The 24,517-nt window shown below is 42.9% G+C and overlaps 1 protein-coding gene across 4 annotated transcripts in view; it reads right to left on the reverse strand.

Annotated features, from left to right (window-relative positions):
• Positions 1-24,517, reverse strand: part of SH3RF2 (SH3 domain containing ring finger 2) — a 144,342-nt gene that overhangs the window by 91,628 nt on the left and 28,197 nt on the right. The window contains exon 1 of one of the 4 annotated variants that reach the window (XM_027081722.1): positions 1,346-1,350. The exons of the other annotated variants lie outside the window; for them this stretch is intronic. The gene's annotated coding sequence lies outside the window, so the exon portion shown is untranslated. Of the gene's footprint in view, positions 1-1,345; positions 1,351-24,517 lie in introns of those variants that run through there. 4 annotated transcript variants of the gene reach the window in all.

Here is a 24,517-nt window from a genome sequence, read left to right on the forward strand (position 1 = left end):
CTTTATCCATTCATCTGTCGATGGACATTTAGGTTGCTTCCATGACCTGCCTATTGTAAATAGAGCTGAACATTGTGGTATATGACTCTTTTTGAATTACGGTTTTCTCAGGGTATATGCCCAGTAGTGGGATTGCTGGGCCATATGGTAGTTCTATTTTTAGTTTTTTAAGGAACCTCCATACTGTTTTCCACAGTGGCTGGATCAGCTTACATTCCCATCAACAGTGCAAGAGGGTTCCCTTTTCTCCACACCCTCTCCAGCATTTGTTGTTTGTAGATATTCTGATGATGCCCATTCTAACTGGTGTGAGGTGATACCTCATTGTAGTTTTGATTTGCATTTCTCTAATAATTAGTGATGTTGAGCAGCTTTTCATGTGCTTCTTGGCCATCTGTATGTCTTCTTTGGAGAAATGTCTATTTAGGTCTTCTGCCCATTTTTGTATTGGGTTTTCTGTTTTTTTAATATTGAGCTGCATGAGCCGTTTATATAGTTTGGAGATTAATCCTTTGTCCGTCCATTTTCCTTCTTTATCTATCTCCTACCACTGTGGGTCAGTGGGCACGGCATTCCTTCCTTCCTCCCTTAAATATCAATCAGGCACCAGGAAAATGCCAGTCTTCTTTCCCCTGGTCCCTCCTGCCTTCTTTCTGAGTTATCAGGGATCCTAGGGCAGGAAAAGGGGGAAGGAAGCAGGATTTATGCCAGTGGGCAGAGAAAGAACCATTCATAACCAGCAGCCTGTTTTCAGGGTCACCATTAGCATGCTTTCATTTTTCCTTCCAGACATTTCTCTGAGATTGCCTTGGGGTGATTTCATTCCCCCATCACAGGAGGTAATCCCAGACATGCTCATGGCCATATTCTTGGGTACCTACATAAGCTGGTTTTTAATACACAGCTTGGGATTGCATTTGAGATGAGCTGGGTTCCAGATGCTGGAGCTGTTCAGTGGCAGCACACTGAATTCTCCAGGAACCAAAGCATTTTGGTTGCCATCTCTTCTAACAGGCGGGTACAGGGCACCTGTGAGGGAGGGCTGGAGGTGCGTGGGAGCCTGAAGGACAGAGGGAAGAGCCATCTCACTCCTCCTGGGAGGCCACTCTGCCCCCTTCCATTTTCTCCATTCCCAGAGAGAGCTTTTCCTGTAGGTGTGGCACTTGGTGGATGAGTCTCTTTGCATATGGCTCGAGAAACTGAGCCAAGTCCACCATGCAGAGGGAGGGAAGATGAGTCAAATGACCCTCCCACCACCATCACCACCACTTTTCTGACTTAAGGGGAAAAAAACTGTGGTCACGTGTACACTGGCTTTCTCCGCCAAGTTGTTTCTCTCTTTCACCTCCATGTGGAGGTTTCTGGAGCTGAAAGAGGAATGACTGGTGACAACATGATTCAGGCAAACAGCAGAGCGTTTCTGATAATGGAGCCATCTGGTCTAGGGACTGGAAGTGGCCCCTAGATGTAATACACAACTTACAGACTTGGGTCCTTGAGAGAGGCACTGAACCTCTCTGGGCCTCGGTTTCCTCAACTGCAAAGTGAAGAAGGTGAATTTTTCCATTCCTTCAAATGCTAATGATAATGGGATACTAAGTGAATGATCAGAGCTCCAGGAGTATCTTTAGAATATGCTAGAAATAAGGGCGATGGATGAGATGAAACCAAATTGGCAAAATACATTTTTTGAATTTTATTATTTTATTTTTATACAGCAGTTTCTTATTACTTGTCTATTTTATTCATATTAGTGTATATATGTCAAGCCCAATCTCCCATTTCATCCCACCACCCCCACCCATGCTTTCCCTGCTTGGTGTCCATACATTTGTTCTCTACATGTGTCTTTCTGCCTTGCAAACTGGTTCATCTGTACCATTTTTTCTAGATTCCACATATACGCATTAATATACGATATTTGTTTTTCTGACTTACTTCACTCTGTATGACAGTCTCTACGTCCATCCACATCTCTACAAATGACCCCAAATTGGCAAAATATTGATAATCATTGAGATTTGAGTCATGGGTAGAGGCAGTTTATTCCACTACTGTCTCTGCTCTTGTGTACGTGGTCCTCCTAGAATGGCTGGTGAGTAAAGGTGCCACTGCAGGACAGGCTGTGGTGAGGAGTGAAGGGACGTGAGTGCCCCAGAACCGCGGGGAAAGTGACTTTGGAGAGAAGAGCTGAAGTGGCTGGGCTTGTCCTCTTCTGTCCAAAAGTTACATCTGGATTTCAAATGCTTTACTTTTTTTTTTTTAACATCTTTATTGGAGTATAATTGCTTTACAATGGTGTGTTAGTTTCTGCTGTATAACAGAGTGAATCAGCTATACATATACATATATCCCCATATCTCCTCCCTCTTGCGTCTCCCTCCCACTCTCCCTATCCCACCCCTCTAGGTGGACACAAAGCACGGACCTGATCTCCCTGTGCTGTGTGGCTGCTTCCCACTAGCTATCTATTTTACATTTGGTAGTGTATATATGTCAATGTTACTCTCTCACTTCGTTCCAGCTTACCCTTCCCCCTCCCCGTGTCCTCAAGTCCATTCTCTACATCTGCGTCTTTATTCCTGTCCTGCCCCTAGGTTCTTCAGAACCAGTTTTTCTTTTTTTTTTAGATTCCATATATATGTGTTAGCATATGGCATTTGTTTTTCTCTTTCTGACTTACTTCACTCTGTATGACAGCCTCTAGGCCCATCCACCTCACTACAAATAACTCAATTTTGTTTCTTTTTATGGCTGAGTAATATTCCATCGTATATATGTGCCACATCTTCTTTATCCATTCATCTGTCGATGGACACTTAGGTTGCTTCCATGTCCTGACTATTGTAAATAGAGCTTCAAACGCTTTACTTCTTAAATAGCCTCCTCCTCTCTGACTTGGGTGTTTGTGTCTGTGTGCCTATCTACACTTATTTGCACTTTAATTTGGTGATACCCAAAGAAAAAGTCTACATGACTTCTGTTGAAAACAGCAAGCCCTGGGAAGTTAGAAATCTTCCCTCTCAGTTCAGCTGTCCTTGAGACGGCATTGTCAATACCAGGACCTCCTGCAAATCTGCAGTGTATCTGCCTCTTTGAAATCAAAATTCAGAGCATGCCTCTCCTTTACACCAAATGGAACAGATGTGAACTTACAGGAGAAGTACCCTGCCTGCCTGTAGAGCTGGACCCCATTTTAGGAGTGAGTGGCTGGACATCAGAGAGATACTAAAGACCCACATGTCATCTGTCACACTGAGCACAGGACTGTTCCAGTGGAAAGCTTGAATTGAGGGAAACCCTCTGAAAGTCCCTGAGAAATGGAAACCGTTTCCAAGGATTAAGCCATAGAAGTATTACAGCAGCTATTTGCAACATATTCCACAATGAGATAAAGTCATTAGTCCTCCCAGGAATATGAGATACTGCAGAATATGCGGACAGTTCCTTTTTTCTTTAAGGTCTTATCCAGATAGGTGCCAATATCTTTGGCATTGCCTCTGTCTTCTGCATCTTGGTCTTTAGAAAGCCTTTGCTGTTTCTTCCCATAAGGTTGAGTTGGGCTTCCTATTTTAGTGAGCCACCGTACCCTACACTTCCCCTGACACAGCACTCATCACTTTGTATTGTAATTGCTGGTTTACTTGTCTGCTTGTCCACAAGACTTGAACTGTGCAGCAGCAGGGTCTATGATTTGTCCATCTTTATGCCACTCACACGTGGCAAAGCAATGGCATCCACTCATTCATTCAACACAAATGTTCTGAATGCCTACAGCACATCATACAGATGCAGTCTCTGCCTTTATGGGATTTACTTTCTAGCAGCACCTAGTAAGAACCAGTAAGTATTTGTTGAATGAATGAATGAATATTAAGCCACACCATGCCACTTAAACCCAACTCCAACTTTGATATTTTGCCATCTCTGCTCCTGACATAAAATTCCAACAGGCCCAACTAGTTATTTTTCCAAGATTGGGGTGTATCCAGGCATGCTAGCCACGGATAAAAATAGTATTTTTATAGGTCATCCTTTAAAAAGGCCCTATTACATAAAATGTGCTTTGAGCTATGTCCGTATCCCTATTTTTCCAACGGATACCTGCCTTGGAGCCTCCCACTGCTGAAGACTTTTTCTTGCCTACATGTCCTCTTCATCAAGTGTCTAATTTCCACTACAGGAAGCCATGCTGAGTGACAAAAAAACGCCAGCTGGCAGTGCCGGGAAAGGGAGCAGAAGGAAGCAAGGAGATATCTTTTTCTGCCTATTCAGGACATTGAAATCCAATTTCTCGCTGGCCACATGAGCCAAAGAAAGCAGCTCCTAGCAGCTGTTGATCTGAGAGGCTCCAGTCTCATCTCTGTGACCCGGGTGTCACTGGCACTCCTCAGGCACGTCTGGGAATGGGTTGGCATGACGGAATGGCCCTGCTCTTCTCTTCCCCGAGCACTGGCTTTGGGTGGGCCTGTTTCAGATGGCAGAAAAAATGATAGACTCACTCTGTGAAAAATCTTCTTTGTTGTGGATGGACATTCCTTGATAATTGCTGCCCCAGGGTTCCTCCTCTTTCTATTCCTTTCATTCTCACTTGGTGGTGTGCTGGTAAACCAGCTCTCTAACAAAGGAAAAAAAAGGCTCTGATTTGTAGTATTTGCCAATTTCCATTGTGTAATTACTCCTACCTGGGCTACCAACCCGGTGTTGCTGAATATGGAGTTGGGAAGACAGGAGACATATGCGTTATTGCCTTTTGTGGGCCCGCAGGGACCAGGTCTGACACTGCAACACAGCTCCCTAATTCATGCTCGCTCAAGCGGTGCAAGATGGTACAGAACAGTATGGTTGTCTTTCTACAACTCGGGCTTTAGGATATGATTTGTAAAATACTTCTGCATCTGTTGGGTCACTGGGCTCTAACCACAACAGTGCACGGTAAGAATTACTATGCCTATTTGGTGGAGGAAGAAATCGAGGCACAGGAAGCTAGGACTTGCCTCAGCTCCGAGAGCTGGGATTTGCTCAGGCCCTGTCTCTCCACTCTTAACCCTAGTCATTCTCCTACCACACTGCCCACTGCAGCCCAACCGCACATCTTTCTGTACTACCAATGCCTCGTGCATGGCTACTTCTTACATTCTTCCAGAATGTTCTTTAAGCATCCCACCCTCTTCCTCTCCTGCCCAACTGCTACATGTTTTTTCAGTCTCAGCTTAAACAGTATGTCCCTCAGTGTCCGTGTCAGGGGCAGGGATCTCTTCTGGGTACTTTAATGACACTGTCTAGCACAGCACCCCCGTGCCCCCAGTATGGTATTTGTTAAATGGCTTGTTTATGGACCTTCCTCCTCCATCAGACTGTAAACTTGGTGAGAGCAGAAACTTTTAATGAGCTCACCTTGTTCCTAGTGCCAAGCACAGTGTCTGGCCCAATAAGTATTTTTAATATTTATTTATTTATTTATTTACTTTTGGCTGTGTTGGGTCTTCGTTTTCTTTGCGTGGACTTTCTCCAGTTGTGGCGAGAGGGGGCCACTCTTCATCGCGGTGCGCGGGCCTCTCACTATCGTGGCCTCTCCCGTTGTGGAGCACAGGCTCCAGACGCGTAGGCTCAGTAGTTGTGGCTCACGGGCCTAGTTGCTCCGCGGCATGTGGGATCTTCCCAGACCAGGGTTCGAACCCGTGTCCCCTGCATCGGCAGGCAGACTCTCAACCACTACACCACCAGGGAAGCCCCCCAGTAAGTATTTTTAGAATGAATGAATCCATGAATGATGGTCTCCTAACCCCAAATTCACAGAATGCTTTTTTTTTTTCTATACCTATCTCCTATCAGGACCCCAAAGAATACATTTCCTCATAGATTGGTTGAGATTTTCTCAGGAACCCGGGGAGGTTTCTGCTAGAATGCACAGCCAGCCAGATGGCTCCATTGTCAGTGGCAGCTGCTCCCCTCCTCTGCCTTGCTGTGGCCCCTGTGGGCTTTTCCAAGTGTCACAGAAGTAAGCTGAGAAACCTATTTGGTGTGGTCTGAAATGTGCTCATTACACACATGCCATGACAGACACAGGCAGGAAGAAGGCTCCGGCCAGAAACACCTGCACCTCTGGGAAAGGAGGAATGTTTAGGAATATTCTGGAACCAGCATGTCCTGTAATTGCAAGACTGAGCCTTCTGAATTAGCATTGATTCCCTCAATTTCCCTCTGAGGAGGCAGGAAAGGGTCAGGGCTGCTTGCACGCTGGGAGCTGCTGACCTTTTAGCCTCACAGAATCTCATACATACCTGTGGCGCTCATCACAAACATCTAATCATCATCTGTAAACACAGGTGGCTGCCACTTAAAACAGGCAGGGGTAGTCTGGCACATGTGAGTGACTTCCCTTATATTACCCGAGCCTACCTAGTAACACAAACTTCAAGGCGTTCATCTTTGCTCTTGAGCACAGATGAGGAAAAAATAATTTAATAATCATAGAGGATCTGATGATGCCTCTAGAAGCATTCTGTGCAAAGAGCTGTCTGTGATGATGGAAGTGTGCTATTCTGTACTGTCTTATACAGTAGCCACCAGCCATACATGGTTACTGAGAACTTGCCATATGGCTAATGTGATGGAGGAACTGGATTTTAGATTTTTATTTTTAATTCGTTTAAATGTAAATAGCCACATGTGGTTAGTGGCTACTGCACTGTACAGCATAGCTCTAGAGCTAACAGTTACAAGATATACAGAAGACTGCAGACATATTAAATGACACGCCCCCCCCCCAAATAAACAAATGACACAACAGGGATGTAATAAGAAAAATTCAGAAAGTGGGAAACTCTAAGACAAATGACCCAATTCCTCTAATGAGTATATTGCAAGGAAAAAAAGAAGAGAATGTGTGTGTGTGTGTGTGTGTGTGTGTGAAACAGAGAGATTTAGACATGTAAGAAGCATATGAACCAAGTGTAATGTGTGGACCTTGGTGGATCCCAATTAAAACAAACCAATTATTAAAAACTTCTGAGACAATTGGGGAAATTTGAACACCGACTGGGTATTTGATGATATCAAGGAATTTTTAGATGTGATGATGGTATTGAGACTATGTTTAAAAAAAAGAGTCCTGGGCCTTCCCTCATGGCATAGTGGTTAAGAATCCACCTGCCAATGCAGGGGACATGGGTTTGATCCCTAGTCTGGGAAGATCCCACATGCCGCAAGCAACTAAGTCCATGCACCACAACTATTGAGCCTGTGCTCTAGAGCCCGCGAGCCACAGCTACTGAGCCCTTGAGCCACAACTACTGAAGCCCATGCCTAGATGTGCCTAGAACCCATGCTCTGCAACAAGAGAGGCCACCACAACGAGAAGACTGTGCACCGCAACGAAGAGTGTCCCCTGCTCGCCACAACTAGAGAAAGCTCGCGCACAGCAACGAAGACCCAACTCAGCCAAAAAATAAATAAAAAATAAAAATAAAAAAACGATCAATATTTTTTAAAAAAGAGTCCTTATCTTTTAAAGGTACCTATTGAGTTGTTTACAGATAAAAGAGGATGATATATGAGCTTTGTCTCAATCTAATCTAGTGGAGGGAGAAAGTGGGGTATAGATGAAATAAGATTGTTGATAATTGTGGAAGCCAAGCGATGGCTACACAGCAGTTCACTATTATTAGTTTCTTTTTTTTTTATTAGTTATCTATTTTATACATATTAGTGTATATATGTCAATCCTGATCTCCCAGTTCATCCCACCACCAGCCCCCTCTGCTTTCCCCGCTTGGTGTCCACACGTTTGTCCTCTACATCTGTGTCTCTATTTCTGCCTTAAAATTGTTGATAGTTGTGGAAGCCAAGTGATGGCTGCATAGCAGTTCAGTATTATTATTTTCTTTGTTTTTTACATCAAGAAACTTTCATAATAAAAAGTTTTTAAAATTATCAGAGGAATGCCAATGTTGGTGAGAGTATGGACAAACAGGCACATTCCTTCTTTTGTTTTAAATTAAAGTATAGTTGATTTACAATGTTGTGTTAATTTCTGCTGTACAGCAAAGTGATTCAGTTATACATATATATACGTTCTATTTTTTATATTCTTTTCCATTATGATTTATCATAGGATATCAAATATAGTTCTCTGTGCTATAGAGTAGGACGTTGTTGTTTATCCATCCTACATATAATAGCTTACATCTGCTAAGCCCAAACTCCCACTCCATCCCTCCCCCAATGCCCTCCCCCTTGGCAACCACAAATCTGTTCTCTATATCCATGAGTCTGTTTCTGTTTCATAGATAGGTTCATTTGTGTCATATTTTAGATTCTACATGTAAGTGATATCATATGGCATTTGTTTTTCTTTCTGACTTCACTTAGTATGACAATCTGTAGTTGCATCCATGTTGCTGCACATGGCATCATTTCACTCTTTTTTATGGCTGAGTAGTATGCCATTGTATATGTGAACCACATCTTCTTTATCCATTCATCCGTCAATGGACATTTAGGCTGTTTCCATGTCTTGGCTGTTGTGAATAGTGCTGCATGTATAGGGGTGCATGTATCTTTTTGAACTGAGTTCTGTCTGGGTAAATGCCCAGGAGTGGGATCGCTGGGTCATACGGTAGTTCTGTTTTTAGTTTTCTGAGGAACCTCCATACTGTTCTCCATAGTGGCTGTACAAACTTACATTCCCACCAACAGTGTAGGAGGGTTCCCTTTCCTCCACACTCTCTCCAGCATTGTTATTTGTAGACTTTTTGATGATGGCCATTCTGACCGGTGTGAGGTGATACCTCATTGTAGTTGTGATTTGCATTTCTCTAATAATTAGCAATATCAGGCATCTTTTCATGAGGCACCTTCCTTCTTGAATGCTGGGAGCTTAAATTTCACATTGAGAAGTCAGTTTGGGTACTCTGATCCAGATTTAAACTAGGTGTTCTTTTTGACCCAGAAATCCTAGTTTTAGGAATTTCTTCTTCAGACATGTGAAAGAATCTATAAAAGATTGTGGAGTGGGGAGTCATTTATATGAGTGAAGAATTGGAAACAGCCTAAATGTCTTTCAGTCATGAAGTGGTTAAATAAATGCTGGTATGTAGCCACTGTGGAGTGAGTGATAAAAGCTTGAGAGAGAATGACATAGATTGGTATGGACCACCATCAGAAAGATGTCCATGATATACTGTTAGGTTAAAAAGAAAAGAAAATTGCAAAAATACGACCCAATATAAAACGACATATGTGTATGTGTACATATATCAGTGTACAAGCACAGAGAAAGCCTGGGAAAAAAGTTTGCCAAATTGGGGAGGGGAGTAGCTTACATCTGTCCCATGAATAATGAACAGCTGGCTCTTCCATCAGACAACCTGGCAGCTCTGGTTTGAAGGTTGTGTCCCCCACAAATTCATATGTTAAAATCCTAACCCCCAAAGATGATAGAATTAGGTAGTGGGGCTTAGAGAGGTGCTTAGGTCACGAGGATGGAGCCTTCATGAACAAGATTAGTGTTTCTATAAAAAAGACTCCACAGAGCTCCCTAGCTCTTCTGCTATATGAGGACACAGTGAGAAGACAGGGGCTATGAACCAGGAAGAGGATTCTCACCAGAATGAGACCATGCTGGTACCTTGATCTTAAACTTCCCAGCCTCCAGAACTGTGAGAAATACATTTCTGTTGTTCACAAGCCACGTGGTCTGTGGTATTTGTTATAGCAGCCTGCATGGACTGATACTGGCCCTTCCTCCCAGAAGAAAATGAATGTAGCATCTGTGACTGAGAAGTTTCTTTCAGCACAAACTGTTGATCCCTCCTTCCAAAGTGGAGAGGCGTTTAATAAGTTCATTTCTATGGTGATAATAGCTACCAGTTACTGAGCGACACCCTGTGCCCAGCATTGTGCAGAGAAGTCTACACACAGGTGCTAAGAAGTCTCTCACTAACAGGCTCTCCCACTTGCTAGCTATGTGACCTTGGACTAGTTCCTTCAGCTGTTTCCTCATATATAAAATGGAAAGAATAATAGTACCCAACTCATGGGTATGAGAATTGAGTGAGATAATGCATATTAAGTGCCTGGTACATATAAGTACTCTTATTATATTTTCACTTCAACTTTCCAACATTCCATTTACCCTACGAGGTAAATACTAAATCCGTCCATTTGACAGATGAGAAAACTGAGTCTTAGAAACAGTGGTGTGCTGGCATCAGCTCGAATGGGTTTATGAGAACTAACTGTTAAATTTTCATGAAATTTTTGAGTTAGTTGACCATTATGTGGGCAGCTTGAAATTAGCTGAGATGGGAGTATTTACACCATGGAAACTGGCAAACACTACATTTCCCACCGAGCTGTTTGTTAAACATTTACCAGCACACTATTGCTTAGAGCAGTTAAGTAACTTGTCTAAGCCCCATGGCTGGTGAGAGACAGAGCCTGGATTGGAGCCCTGCTCTACGCAACTCCAAACATCTTAATGTTTAGATATGCCTTGTTGGATATGCCTCTAACTCTCTATGAGTTAGAATTCCCATCTCCTGGACAAAGCTAGTAGGATCATGCTCTTCAATATCATGTTCCTAGAAACGTGGTTCTCAAATTTTAGCGCACCTCAGATTCACCCAAAGGGCTTGTTGAAACACAGATCGCTGGGGATCTCAGAATTTCTTATGCGTTTTGGGTGGGGTTCAATAATTTGCATTTCTAACCAGTTCCCAGGTGATGCTGTTGCTGCTGGTCTGGGGACCGCACTTGGGGAACTGCTATTCTAGTGCAAACTCTGAAGCTTTGTGCTATATATCTTGCCATAATCTTAGTGGCTTTACCAGTTCTTCTCTGATCTAAAGATGGGAGGATTTAGATAGTGGTTCTAGGCCCAGAGCTTTCTACAGGGGACCATTTTGCTAAGATATTTGTGCTCCCAGCAGTCTGAGCACAAGAAAACAGGAGCCAAATCTTGGTGCCTCTCTCTCTCCAGTTGGCCCCCATTTAGCTCTGGCAGGTATCCCAGGAACCTGAGCTGCTCCCCACACACAGCGGGAGGCAAATGAAAAAAGAAACATTTCAAAGTCTATCTTTAAAGCCTGGCAGAAAGCTGCCCTATAATTACACTAAGTGAACTAGTTACAACTTCTCTCGTATTGATGTAGGATTATTAAGAGATTGCTCACACAGCCCTGTGGAATTCAACTAATGAATTTAGAGATTTTTTTGTTAAACCACCCTTCTCTTCTAACCACTTCCTGCCTCTGAAATATAATAGAAAACCAAACCAGGAAGGAAAATGAAGTAAATCCTGAATTAATGTTCCTGATCAAAACATGATTACTGCTTTTAGAAAAGCGTTAACTTTCCTAGCCTAATGTTCTAACTTAAGTATTCATATTTTGGTAAATGGGGGAGAAAGCAAGAGGACATGGAGTTACGTATAAAAACTCACCTGTGGACATCACTTCAAGGGAATCTAGAGAAGCTAGGATGGGGGGTTGGCTATCCCAAGGTCGCACAGATTTAATTCATTCTCCCGGCAACGGTATTCTGTGGACAAACCAGCCAATGGTGTATAGAAGGAAACAGACGAGGCCAATGGACCGTGGTGGGCCACTTTTATAATCCTGAGCTTGGGAGACAGGACAGACCCTCTTGCCTTAAAATGTACCACGGGCTTATACCATTTAGATTTGCTTTGAATTAGGAAATCAGGGAATATGATTCCAGGCATATGAATTCTTTTTATTAAATATTTAAAATTTTGTATTGGAGTATAGTTGATTTACAATGTTGTGCTAGTTTCAGGTGTACGGCAAAGTGACCCCGCCATAAATATACATATCTCTATTCTTTTTCATGGGAATATGAATTCTTGCCAGCAATTGGAATCCCAGTTTCTTGAGAGTAGGCACTAAATCTTATTAATCTTTGTAGCTCCATATTCCTGAGCACATAATTAGAGTTCAATACACTCAACAAATGCTTACGAGTGACAGAATGTTATTGTGGAAAGAACAAGGGCTTTAGAGTCAGAGCGATTTGCATTCAAATCCCAACTTGATCTCCAGCTCTCTGTGTGACCTTAAGCAAGTTATTTAGCCTCTTTGACACTCAGCTTCTTCATCTGTAAAATGGAGGTCAATCAGTCCATGAAATTTACTGAGTGCCTGTGTGTGCCGACACAGTTTTGGACACTGGGGCACGTCAGCGAAGCGGCCAGAATTTCTGTCCTCAAGGTGTATGTAATATTAGAGCCCCTATCTCAATTTGCCTCTCACAGAGCCCAGATATGAGACAAGGGTCAGAGTTCCTGGGTTCAAATCCTGCCTTGACCACTAACTAGCTGTGACATCTCAGCAAGTGAACAGTAATAGGACCAGCCATATGGGGATGCTGTCAAGATCCCTCCACCACATATCTATGCATGCCTTTGTGTATATTTGGGCAGATAAGTTACACAAAGAGGCACTCCTACCAAGCAGCTGATGTGGTCGCATTTCAGGGTTTGGTAAGCAGAGGTTGGATTCAGCCTCCGGTATACCTCCTTGGCTGGGTACCATGTGCAAAAACACGTAAAGCTCCTAGAAGAGCAGCTGGCTATCTTTAATCAATAAATGCTATCTTTCATTATTGTAGGTGTATGATGAGAATTTAATGCAAGCAAGGCATCTACAGTATATAGTTGGTGTTCAATAACTGTTAGTTTCCTTCCTCGGAGTCTGTGGGAAAATAGTAAACATATATGTCAGAACAAAGTATAGGTGATGGACAACCATAAGCTATCTTGTTTTTCCTTTTGTTATAGTAGGTGCAGGAGGTAGTTTGACCTAAGAAAAAGAGCTCTGGGCTAGTAATCAGAAGACTTGGGTTCTGGCCCCTGCTCACCCATTGCTTGTCTCTAATTGTCCCAAGTGACCTTCACCAAGCCTCAGTTTTCTCATCTGTGACTGAGATGAGGGTGTGGGTTGGCCTAGGTCACGTGCTGGTATTATGACATGAATGTACTTCATTTGAACAAATTCTTGCTTTGCCTAGTCTGTGTAAAGACAAAAGGGTATGAGCCAGACTCTGGAAGGTGGTGAGTGGGTGAGTCTTAGAGTGACTTTCTGTTCTAACATGCTTTATAAAACACTAATTGAAATGACAGGACTTGCCCAGGATCACACAGTGGGTCAGTTTTAGATCGTTTCAAATGACCTCAACTCAGAGAACCATGGGGAGAACTGGATGGAGAGCCTAGCTGTCAACTAGATGACTTAGGCATGTGAGCTTCTCTTTCATGTTCTAGGCTTGCTTGGGATAACTGGGTTACAGTGGTGAAGTCGCTTCTGCTCAATTTGGTCTAAGAGTCTATCTGGCTCAGACATTTTATCTGTCATTAACTAATATCTTTCACTTCTCACTGACTTTTCCAGTTAGAACAAGGCTATTCAAATTCCTAGTCAAGCATGAATAAGGCAATCTTTCTGTCAATTTAGGGAGTGAAACTACAGCAAGGTGTTTTCTAAGAGTTAGTGATTTTAGCCTTTAGGCAAGTGCATTTCAACTGAAAATCCCTTTTTGTTTTCCTTTTTAACTCCATTAGTCTGTAAAATAGCGAATGAAAGTCATTACTTATCATTTAGTGTTTGCTGTGGATCAGGAACCAGGCTAAAGTGCATTTAGATGTAATATCTTATTCAGTCTTTATAACCAGCCTGTGAGGCAGGTATTACTGTTATTTTATAGGCAAAGAAATTTGAAGCTCAGAGAGGAGGAGTAACCTAAGGTCACACAGCTGATACGTGGTGGAGTCTGAGGATAAAGCCCAGCCTCCTTCCTCTGCAGCATCCTACATTTATTTATTTATTTACTTACTTACTTACTTATTTATTTTATTGCGGTACGCGGGCCTCTCACTGTTGTGGCCTCTCCCGTTGCGGAGCACAGGCTCCGGAAGCGCAGGCTCAGTGGCCATGGCTCACGGGCCTAGCCGCTCCGTGGCATGTGGGATCTTCCCGGACCGGGGCACGAACCCGCGTCCCCTGAATTGGCAGGCGGACTCTCAACCACTGTGCCACCAGGGAAGCCCCATCCTACATTTATTAATGATCCCTCTCTATGTACTGTTATGGGATTGGCTTCCCTGTTGAGTACAACATTCCCTTCCCTGTTGAGTACAACAAGCTTAATATTCCAGGTCAATTAATTCCCCAAATATTTACTAAAATCCATCACATGTAAAGGAAAGTTCTTTATCAGTATGCATGTGACCTGTCACTGTCTTACTCAAGTTGCACAGTTAAGTATGTGTGTACGCTATTCACTGCGGGTATCGAACTTTTCATAAAAGTCAACACCCTTCATTCCTTATCAAGTGCCTACTATAAATTACATTTATTGGTTAGTTAGTACTATGTCCTAAGGCAGCATCTCATTTAAGCCTCACAATAGTCCATGAGATAAGTCCACTTATCATCCCAACCCTCAGATAGGGACGTGAGGCACAGAGCAGGGATCTGTCCGCAGCACCGCAGCTTGTAAATGGCAGGGGCCGGGTATGAGGATATAATGTCTTCCGTTTCCTTGGACTCTGCTGAGGGTCCAGTGGCCCTGTGTAAAATTTGAACTCAATTCACATTTATGGCTTGGTTAGACTCCAGCAGGGTTGACTGTGAACCATAAGATCAATGGTTTTACTCATCTCTCCCTCTGGGCAGGTGGGGACCAGCTGGGGGCTTTGTCAAGTCAAACAGTGCAGGAGGCAGGGGCGGGGACTAGCCATGCTGCCTGCCCCAAATTGGTGCAGGGGGGCGTATTTCTAAACCCTTCCTTTCCCCCATACTGCTTGCCGTGAGTCACCTTTTGTCAGCGGAGGAGGCTTCCTGTGCGGCCTGCAGCTGCCCCTTTCAGACACGTGAGGGGAGTCAGGGGCATGCCATGTTCAGCCATCCTTCTTAGAGCCAGTGTTGGACAATGCTAGTTCCAAGGACTGGTGCCGAGCAGCGCTTTTGGAGCCATCGTGGTAAAGTGGCTATTGGGAAACTTGAGCTCCAGTGTCACTTGGGAAGGACGGAGCGCCCAGGAATAGAACGGGACATTGCAAATGAGTCGTGAAAAACAAGCCCAGGCTCCGGCCCAGTGCCTGGGCCCAGATGTGCTCCTGCAGAAATTCGGCAGAACGTGTGTATAGGACGCTGCCTGTTTGAGCTGGCGTCTCCAAGGTCCCGAGCGCAGCTTGGCTGCAGTGCTTTTGCTCTAGGTTCTGCAAAACCTAGGTGGGCCAGAAAAGTCCCACAAAAGAAAAGTCTCAGAAGCCTGAGACTCATCAGTGGTCCTACCAGCTTCAGTTCAAGTTCATGTTTTTCTAATTGGCTGCTTCTTGCTGAAACCAATCCAATATATTGTAGACCTAAGATTTCCTCATTGATTGCCAACTGTTTTAGGAGCAAATTTGCATTTGTTTGGAAACTCTGTCCTGTCTTATTGCTCCATTCACTTTAATTCTTTTGCTCTCTCCTTCCCTGCTCTCTTAAAACACAGAATAGTAGTTATAAGCTTGGACTGTGGAATCTAGTAGAAATGATTATGAATTCTTGTTTTACTTTTTACACTATGTAAACTTGAGAAATGTATTTAACTTCTTTGAACCCTAGTTTTCTCTTTTGCAAAATGGTGATATTAGTAACACCTACTACACAGGGTGATAAAATGAACATAAAGATAACTGGCACAGGAACTTGCACACAATACATGGTTAATAAATGTTACATACACGCAGATATTTTTTCCTCCTCCTTCCATTTTTCTTTTCCTCTCCTTGCTCTTTTCTTGCCCTTTCCTTCCCTATCCTTCTGTGGCAGACAGACTCTAAGGTGACCTCCATGACACCCCACCATGGACAAATGTGTTCATGCCTTTGTGTAATCCCCTCCCCTTGAGTGTCAGTGGGATCTGTGACTTGTTTCTACCAACAGAAGATGGCAAAGGTGTTGAGACGTCACTACTGTGATTACTTCATTTGTATAAAACTCCATCTTGCTAGTGGTTCTTTGCCTTGCTGGCTTTGCGGAAGTAAGTGGTCATGTTAGCAGGTCCTTATGGCCAGGAGCTGAGGGCAGTCTCTAGGAGCTGAAGGTGGCCTTCAGCCTACAGCCAGCAAGAAGCCTGGGCCCTCAGTCTTACAGCCATAAGGAAATGAATTCTGATAACAACCTTAGTGAGCCTGGAAGTGGATCCTTCCTCAGTCGAAACTCCAGACGAAAACCCAGCCCTGCTAGAAGCTTTGACTGTAGAAGTTTCAGCTGGTTGTGCCTGAACTCCAGATCTCCTAAAACTTTGAGATAATGTGTGTGTTGTTTTATGCTTCTAAGTTTGTGCACATTTGTTACACAGCATAGACATGCCCCTCTTCCTCAATTATTCTACTTTCCTTTTCACTACTTCATGACTTTCATAATTGCCACATATATGTCTCAAGTAGAAAATGCAGTAGAACCATATCCATACATCCCTTGCTGAAATATTTAGAGGGCAATTTTGTCTTAAGGTTAAAAACAAAAACAAACAAAAAAAAAACAATCAAGAAGAACAAACTGAGTTGGGTTGAATGGGCTCAAGTATCCTTGGAGAAAGACCTAGGGAAGCTGCAGTTATTTTTTCTGGCATAATAAAAGCAGCATGTCTTTCCTCCTATATGAATCAATAGAGATTTCAGCAACTTCTCCTTCTTAAAAGGATGAATCTATTTTGGGGCATTTCAACAACTACTACATATGTGATGAAAAGTTTGAAAGACTGAAAGGAACTCAAAAGACTTATTATGGAGAGAAGCACGACTGCTCTCAGATCCACTGTCTTTCTTGAATGATGTGGAAGATAATGTTGAAAATGCCCAGTTCCTAAATGATCATATAACTTTTTTGTTCAGAACGCATCAGCAGTCTCCCCATTGCCCCCAAGATAAAGTCCTGACTCCTTAACATGGCTTAAAGGCCACTGTCAACTTCTTAACCCTCATTGTTCCTCTTTCTTCCTGTGATGTTCCTAGATCTCTCGTTTCAGAACCTTCCTCCCGGAGGGATGTGTTGTTCCTCTGCTCTGAACCCTCTTTGCCATATTCTTTAACTGGCTAGCTCTTATCTATCTTTCAAGTCCCAGTTGAGATGTCATTCACTCAAGGGCTTTCTTGACTCCCAAGCACAAGTCAGGTGTCTCTCCAGGGGACCCTTTACTTCCCCAACCATAGCTCTTACTATACTACATTTAAATTCCATGTTCACATGCCTGTCTAACTGCAGTGAAGCATGAGTTCCTTAAGGGCAGGGTTCATACGTAGGTTCCTCTTTTATCCCTCACGCCTTGTTGTGTGCTTACCACTGTGACTAAAGCAGCAAGTAGGACAAAGTTCCACCTCCATGGAGCTCAAAGTAGGCTCAGGGTAATGTACATTGCCAGCGAAAGCTTCACTTTGGCCCCAGTTATACTCTCAAAATCCCTCAACCAAAGCAGCCAAGTGACTTGCCATGGTGCTAGATCATTAGAGGTAAAGATAATTTACGCAGCCTCTGGATCTCCTGGAAGGGTGCAAAGGATGTAGGAGCAATTGCAGAGCAGGTGTCTCCTTCTGGGGTCATGTGGCCCCAGATACTTGCGCTTCCTGTGACACTCACACATGGAGGCAGTGTTCAGGCTGGGAGAGAACTTCACATCCAGTCCATTGCCCCTTCTATGGCTTGGGGCAGTCACTGGTGATTACCTTGTGAAGTAACACTCTGGAGCAAGTCAAGTATTTGGGGTGGGTAGTGGGGAGGGGGGTGGCGCCCACATCCTCCTAATGCCGTAGCTTCTGCGCTCACTCCCTTGGAAGGCAGCAAACCAGTCTCTCCTGAAGAGTAGAAATGGAGCCTTTGCTGTTCTGGTAGGGTGCTGGAACAGTCCCTGTCCTCTCTACCTACTATGGTTCAGAGCATGACCTCTCTTCCTTCCTTCCTTCTTTATTTTCCTTCTTTCCTTCCTCCTCTCCCTCCCTCCCTCTTTTGGTATTATTAGTTTTATTTATTATTTTCCAGATGAATTGATGCAAGCAAGCTAAGTTAAATAGCATGCTCAGGGTCATCAGATGACTGGTCTAGTAAGGATTAAAACAGTCTCTCTGGTTCTAAATTCCAAGAAGTACATTCATTGAAGAGAGAATGTAGGTTCACATCCCAACTTTTCCACTCCTAGCTGAGTGACCTTGGCCCAGTCTCTTCCTCTTTATAACGAGGATGATAATACCACCAACCTCATACAGTTGTTGTGGGACTAAAGGAGATAGCCCATATACGATGCTCAGAACTTCGTAAATGCTCAAAATTGTTAACCATTATCATCGTTATTTTCACTTCTTGGCTACTTCAAACCTCATGTTTTGTCTTGTGTCTTAACTTTGGGGATCGATCTTAGCCTGACCATTCCAGATTGATAGTCTTATTTATCAACACTGATAGGGTCAGCTAAGGCCATGTAATTTTCTTCTTCAGCACCCACCACAGCACCTAGCACATGGCTAGCCAGAGTAGGCATCTTGATCATTTATTCAAGCCTGGATGCTTGCCTCCCCCATCCTAGAAAACAGCACAGTATTGAGGAATAAACACAGGCTTCAGAGCCATTTGCCAGCTGGGAGACTTTGGAAAAATAACCTGCCTATTCTAATCTCCGCTTTCCACATCAGTGAAGTAGAAGTAATAATTCCCACCTTGTACAGTCGCTGTAAAGGTGAAATGACACATGTGAGAAGCCCCACATGCGCTGGTCCCTTCTCCTCTTCCCTCAACCAGCTCCTGTAACTAGGACAGTCACCTTCTGATGCCGGGATCCAGAGGGAAGGAGAGAGGCAGACTGCTGTTTATTGGCTTATTGCTTCACTTACTTACAAACCAATAAAGCCTGCTTGTCAGCTTTTGACTGGTAGGAAAAGTTTCCAAACCCAAGCGCTCAGTTTGTAGGTGGAACAAATATGGCTTCCTGCAGAGTTCTCAAGTCCAGATGCAGCCATGCAAGTAATAGTCATAGGTTGTTTTGGGCTGAGTTTCTACGTTTTGGCGGGAGAAAGCAGAGGGATCTCCCTGGTGGCACAGTGGCTAAGAATCCGCCTGCCAGTGCAGGGGACACAGGTTCGAGTCCTGGTCCGGGAAGATCCCACATGCCGTGGAGCAAATAAGCCTGTGCACCACAACTACTGAGCCTGCACTCTAGAGCCCCCCAAGCCACAACTACTGAGCCCACATGCCACAACTACTGAAGCCTGCGTGCCTAGAGCCCGTGCTCCACAACGAGAGAAGCCACTGCAATGAGAATCCCCTGCACCACAACGAGGAGTAGCCCCCACTCGCCACAACTAGAGAAAGCCTGCCCTCAGCAATGAAGACCCAATGTAGCCAAAAATAGATAAATAAAGTAAATAAATTTATTTTTTAAAAAAAGAGCGAGAAAGCAGAGCCCTGGTCTAAGGAGAACCAGCCCACTGCAAAGGCAACCTCAAAACTAGAGACTATTTAAGGTTGGAAGGCCTTGGAACTGGGTTCCCATTAATATTCCTTGTGGCTCAAAAATAATTCAAAGTTTTGTGAAGAGATTGATTTTCCTCTTCTTTTCAAATGTTCTCAGAATAATGTGGAGATCAAATTGCATGTCTAATCATGTCAGTGAAAATTACACATTCATTAATTGTCAGAACATCTGATATACACCAAGTTCACGTCCCTCTTTAAAAAAATTCTCAAAGCTCTGAATTCCCAGGTTGTTGGGAAAATTGGAAAAAAATGTTTTTCTTATGCTGACGTTGCTTTCATTTACTAGAGTAAGATGGGGCCCAGTCAACACCCAGTAGGAGGGAAAGCAACTATAGCACAGAGGTCAAGAGTACTGGTTGGGCAAACCTGATTAAAAATGTGCAGAGGAGCTGAACAGACACTTTTCCAAAGAAGACATACCGATGGCCAACAGGGACACTAAAAGAGGCTTAACATCACTAATCATCTGGAAAATGCAATTCAAAACCACAATGAGATATCAGCTCACATCTGTCAGAATGGCTGTAGTCAAAAAGACAACAAATAGCAAGTGTTGGCGAGGGTGTGGAGAAAAGGGAACCTCATGCACTGTTGGTGGGAATGTAAATTGGTGCTGCCACTATGGAAGACGGTATGGGGATTCCTCAAAAAATTAAAAACAAAACTACAGTATAATCCAGCTATTCCACTTCTGGGTATTTATCCAAAGTATATGAAAATAGTAATCCAAAAAGATATCTGCACCCCCATGTTCATTGCGGCATTATTTACAATAGCCAAGATACTAAAATGACCTAAGTGCTCGTCAATGGATGAATGGATAAAGAAGAAAAGAAGATGTGGGTGTGTGTATACACACACACACACACACACACACACACACACACACACACACACACTCACAATGGAATACTACTCAGCCGTAAAAAAGACGAAACCTTGCCATTTGCAACAACATGGATGGACCTTGAGGGTATTATGCTAAGTGAAATAAGTCAGACAGAGACAAATACTATATGATTTCACTCCTATGTGGAATATAAAAAGCTGATAAACAAACAAAAACAAAATCAATGAACAAACCGAACAAAAACAAACACATAGATACAGAGAACAGAGTAGTGGTTACCAGAGGGGAAAGGGTGGGTGGCAGGGGAAGAGGACAAAATGGGTTAAGGGGATTAACTGTATGGTGACAGATGGAAAGTAAATTTTTGGTGGTGAACACACAGTAGGGCATACAGAAGTAGAAATATAATATGGTACACATGAAACTTACATAATGTTATAAATCAATGTTACCTCAGAAAACAAACAAACCATTGGGGGTGGTAGCAGAATGCTGGTTTGGGTTCAGATTATATCAAATGCCAGTTCTAGCCCTTACTGGCAGGGGGAATCTGGGCAGGCAAGCCACTTAATGTTCCTGAGTCTCAGTTTCCAGTGTCTAAAATGGGATGATGCTCAAGGTTTGGTACAGCTGCTCAAGGTTTCTGTGAGGATTAAATGAGTTAATGCATGTATAGCCAGTGTGAATGAAGGCTTGGTCATGATTAGCCATTATTATTATTATGCAGTATGAGTAGATTCTTTTGCACATGAATCGCTTCTTTCTTGGTAAGTAGAGCATTTTCGGATTAAAGGGATGGGGAGAGAATAAATGCAGAGTTCTGGGAGAATGTGTTCAGAATATGTGATGTTGCAGCACAACCTCGGTCTTCCAGGATCCGGGGAATCACACACCCATGTTAGAGAATATACTGACCACCCCATCCAGTCTGCCTGGTGTTCTTTGCCAACTCACGGCTAGGATCCTCCTTTCCTCTAAGCTGCTTTACCCTCGCACCTCTGTAGCCGCTACATAAACCAGGTAGAGAATAAGGAGGTGTTGGGATCTGCCCTCCATCCCTTTCCATCACTACTCAGTGACACAGTGAACCTGGAGTCCTGCTCCGATACACCCACGATGGGCATTTTTTGTTTCCCACCTCCTTCACTTCCATCCTTCCTTCCCTCCCACTTCCCACCAACTCCCATTTCTTTGAATTCCCATTGCACTGTCACCCCTACACTGCCTACCTGATGATGCCATTCAACCTTGAATTTTTCCTACAATTTTTCCATAAATAAGTCTTTTCTTCCAACAAAATTCTAAATTCGAGGGCAGGAATTGTGCCTCCTTCTTCTTCATAACCTCCATGGGGTTTAGCTCTCACTGAGATTTTTTTCACACTGTACATTTTTAAATTGATGTATAGTTGATGTACATTATGTCAGTTACAGGTGTACAATATACTGATTCACAATTTTTAAAGGTTATATTCATTTACAGTTATTATAAAATATTGGCTCTATTCCTGTGCTGTACAATATATTCTTGTAGCTTATTTTATACCTAATAGCTTGTACCTTTTAATCCCCATCCTTATATTGCCCCTCCCCCTTTCCTCTCCCCACTGGTAACCACTAGTTTGTTCTCTATATCTGTGAGTCTGTTTCTTTTTTGTTATATTCACTAGTTTGTTGTATTTTTCAGATTCCACATATAAGTGATATCAAATAGTATCTGTCTTTCTCTGTCTGACTTATTTCACTTAGCATATGCCCTCCAAGTCCAGCCATGTTGCTGCAAATAGCAAAATTTCATTCTTTTTTATGGCTGAGTAGTAGTCCTTTGTATATATGAACCACATCTTCTTTATCCATTCATCTGTTGATGGGCACTTAGGTTGCTTCCATATCTTGCCGCTTGTAAATAACGCTGCTGCGAACGTTGAGGTGCATGTATCTTTTCGAATTAATGTTTTCATTTTTTTTGGATATATACCCAGGAGTGGGATTGCTGGATCCTATGGTAGCTCTCTTTTTAGTCTTTCGAGGAACCTCCATACTGTTTCCATAGTGGCCGTTAGCAATTTACATTCCCACCAACAGCGTACGAGGGCTTCCTTTTCACCGCATCCTTGCCAACATTTATTTGTGTTCTTTTTGATGATAGCCATTTTGACAGCACACTGTATATTCTTTGTGTGTGTGTGTGTGTTTGTATATTCTTAATAAACACTTGATGGCTTGATTTATCTGCTTGGCAGCAGCATGTAAATATTGGTCACGACCCCTTGACATCAAGTATGTTATAGCCCGGGTGGATATCTAGCTGGACTTGAGAAGCAAATTCAGGTACCTCTGTGTTGCTCCTAATAGTTCTTTAAAATATATGTAACTAAGAAGTAAAAAAAGAAATATATCTTTATAAAGAAACCTAGACACTATAAAACATATAAAGAAAATATAGCTCCCTTTTTTTTTTTTTTTTTGTGGTACGCGGGCCTCTCACTGTTGTGGCCTCTCCCTTTGCGGAGCACAGGCTCCAGACGCGCAGGCTCAGCGGCCATGGCTCACGGGCCCAGCCACTCTGCGGCATGTGGGATCCTCCCAGACCGGGGCACGAACCTGTGTCCCCTGCATCGGCAGGCTGACTCCCAACCACTGCGCCACCAGGGAAACCCGTAGCTCCCTTTTTTTGCTCTCTCCTCTATCCTACTTCCTGGACTATCCAGTATGGTAGCCACATGTGGCTACTCAGCACTTACAATGTGGCTAGTCAAATTTAATGTGCTGCAGATACACACTAGATTTCAAAGACTTAGTATGTAAAATATCTCATAATTTTTATATTGATTACATGCTGAAATGATAATACTTTGATATATTGGATTAAATAAAATATGTTATTAGAATTAATTCCACCTTTCTCTTTATTTAATGCAGCCACAAAAAAAAGCTAAATTACATACATGGCTCACATTATATTAGGGAATAATGTTCCAGGACTTTTTTCTATGCATACACAAACCTGCATACATGCACAAACACAGATGTAAACGTAATTTTTAACAAAAGTATGTATATAGCACATGTAGATATGTTCTGCAACTTGCTTTTTTCATTTAGTTGTACTTTGTGGACCTGTTTTATTAGTATATTAAGAGCTACCTTCGTTTTTTAAAATGGCAATAAATATTCTGTTGTATAGATAGATCATTGTTTACTTGATCATTTCTCACAACTGGGGTTGTTTCCAGTGTTTTCTTTTATAAGCAGTGATGCAGAGTTTGAGCATCTGTACAAAAATATTGTTAAGCACTTCACTAGTATTTCACAAGTGAGATTATTAAATTAATAAGTACACACATCTTAAATTTTGATAGGTTAAGCCAACTTCTAACATTTGGGGGTCATGACCCCTCTTGAGAATCTGATGGACTCTGCTGGAAATTGCACACAGGTAAACATCTATACGGTTTTCCATAGGGTGTCAGGAATTCATGGATCTCCTGGAATCAAAGTTAAGAAGTCTACTTCTAGGGAAACAATTTACCATAAATTCAGCTTCTAAGTGTCCTGACTGTTGACTAGAAGAGAGAGACAATCCCACATAGTGGTCAAGACTCCCCGCCCGGTGCTAGGCAGACGTGGGCTCAGAGCCCCACTCAGGCTTATGCCTTAAACTCACACAGCCTCAGTCTCCTCCATGAAGCAGGGGAAAACTACCTACCTCATGGGGTCTGACCCACGGCAGGCACTAAAGAGATATTACTTCTCTTTTGGCACTTCTGCTGAATGATTTTATCTTGAGGCATCTTTGTTCCACTGACAGAGTTAACAATGCTTTCAGTGCTCGGTCATTGGTCCTGACTGGGGCAGGAGTCATAAAAGGGAGAATTAGAAGAGTGAACCGGTGTCGATGTTGAGTTTACTTAAACCTTGGGCACCTTTTCTCCACACAAAGCTATTATTTTGAAGCAGTTGCCTAAATAGGAACAATTTAAACAGTATTCAACTTATACCAGGGCTCCTATTCCAAAATCATGGTTCCACTTGGCAGATTTTCACCTAAAGGATAAAAGCTAAAGCGTAAAAAAGACTCTTTGAAGGGTCTTTGGTCCCTAGTTATAAAGTCATTACTTCTATTTGTTTCA

This window comes from Aethalodelphis obliquidens, unplaced genomic scaffold (assembly GCF_003676395.1).
Source record: "Aethalodelphis obliquidens isolate GAN/ISIS:26980383/991018 unplaced genomic scaffold, ASM367639v1 scaffold45, whole genome shotgun sequence".
NCBI lineage: Eukaryota > Metazoa > Chordata > Mammalia > Artiodactyla > Delphinidae > Aethalodelphis > Aethalodelphis obliquidens.